Genomic DNA, 1,877 nt, shown 5'->3' on the forward strand with positions numbered 1-1,877 from the left:
CCATGATGGATCACTTGGCCACTGGACTGGAGCACACAGGTGCCAACAACCTGGAATATCTGGATGGACCTGGGATGGACGGGTGCCAACAGCCTGGAGAGGATGGGCATTAACAGCCTTGAGTGCATAGGTCCCACCATGGGCCAGACACTGGGTGCTGAGACTGGGTGTATGGGCCTAGCCATGGGTGGTGGTGGCCATGTCAGCTTTGACTGCGCCCACTTAAAACTCTGGAGGAAACCTGGCAGGGTCCTTTGGTGAGGCTGGAGGCTATGCTCCTGGGGTGGCCAGGAAAGCCTACCAGGTATTTGTGAGAAATCTCCCATTGGATTTTACATGATCAAACCGACAAATATGGCCACGTGCAATAAGTCAACATCAAGATGAAGAATGGGAAGTCCAAGGGGTGTGGTTTGGTTAAGTTTGAGTCGCCAGAGGTGGCTGAGAGCCTGTCGGATGATGAATGGCATGAAGCTGAGTGGCCAAGAGACTGATGGCAAATCTATAGAAATATGCCTTTTAAAACATCAATATTTTGTATTTTTTTCTTGTTAACTATTTTAACTTACTGGCTGGATATATAAAGATGTTTTGGCCGGGTGCGGGGCTCAAGCCTGTAATCCCAGCACTTTGGGAGGCCGAGACGGGCGGATCACAAGGTCAGGAGATCGAGACCATCCTGGCTAACACAGTGAAACCCCGTCTCTACTAAAAAAAATACAAAAAACTAGCCGGGCGAGGTGGCGGGCGCCTGTAGTCCCAGCTACTCGGGAGGCTGAGATAGGAGAATGGCGTAAACCTGGGAGGCCGAGCTTGCCGTGAGCTGAGATCCGGCCACTGTGCTCCAGCCTGGGCGACAGAGCGAGACTCCGTCTCAAAAAAAAAAAAAAAAAAAAGATGTTTTAAAATTCAGTTGCTTTTGATGAAATTTACTTTTTTACTTTTAAGGACCGGGGTTGTATTTGAACGTTTGCACTGAGACTGTAATGTGCAAATTTTTTTTGTAGTTGTGGCATCGTGCTGACATCAAATATGACTTTGATAATAAATACCAATTCCTGGAAAAATAAAAAAAGCAAACCAATTCTCAACCTATTATTTTCCAAAAAAGTTCTAAATTACTACATTTACCTGAACATGAAAAGGTTGAATATTAACAAATAGCTGCCATTAATTAAGTGCTATGTGCAAGGCACTGTCATAAGTGCTTTCTCATATGTTACTTCACTTAATCTTCTCAATCACATAAAGTAGTGTCTGTTATTTCCATTTTATGAAAGAGAAAATGGAAGGGGAGAAGACAGCAGAAGTGTTTTAAGTAAAAATTTCCACATAATTTCAATATAAATAACTTGCAATGTGAAAACAGTATATTTATAACCAACAAAACACTTTAATTAAAAAGTTAACCAGGCTGGGTGCAGCGGCTCATGAGGTCAGGAGTTCAAGACCAGCCTGGTCAACATGGTGAAACTCTGTCTCTACCAAAAATACAAAAATGAGCTGGGCATGGTGGCGGATGCCTATAATCCCAGCTATTTGGGAGGCTGAGGCAGGAGGATCGCTTGAACCTGGGAGAGGAGGTTGCAGCGAGCTGAGATCACACCACTGCACTCCAGCCTGGGCAACAGAGTGAGACTCTATCTCAAAAAAAAGCGCCAGGCGCGGTGGCTCAAGCCTGTAATCCCAGCACTTTGGGAGGCCGAGACGAGCGGATCACGAAGTCAGGAGATTGAGACCAACCTGGCTAACCCAGTGAAACCCCGTCTCTACTAAAAAATACAAAAAAAAACTAGCCAGGCGAGGTGGTGGGTGCCGGTAGTCCCAGCTACTTGGGAGGCTGAGGCAGGAGAATGGTGTAAACCTGGGAGGTGGAG

General features: G+C 45.9%; 1 pseudogene; it reads left to right on the forward strand.

The window, feature by feature from the left end:
* The first annotated feature begins 2 nt into the window (after positions 1-2).
* On the forward strand, positions 3-496 carry LOC108523285 (heterogeneous nuclear ribonucleoprotein M pseudogene; annotated as a pseudogene).
* Positions 497-1,877: the final 1,381 nt, after the last annotated feature.

Source organism: Rhinopithecus bieti, unplaced genomic scaffold, assembly GCF_001698545.2.
Source record: "Rhinopithecus bieti isolate Rb0 unplaced genomic scaffold, ASM169854v2 scaffold_74894, whole genome shotgun sequence".
In the NCBI taxonomy this organism is placed as follows: Eukaryota; Metazoa; Chordata; class Mammalia; order Primates; family Cercopithecidae; genus Rhinopithecus; species Rhinopithecus bieti.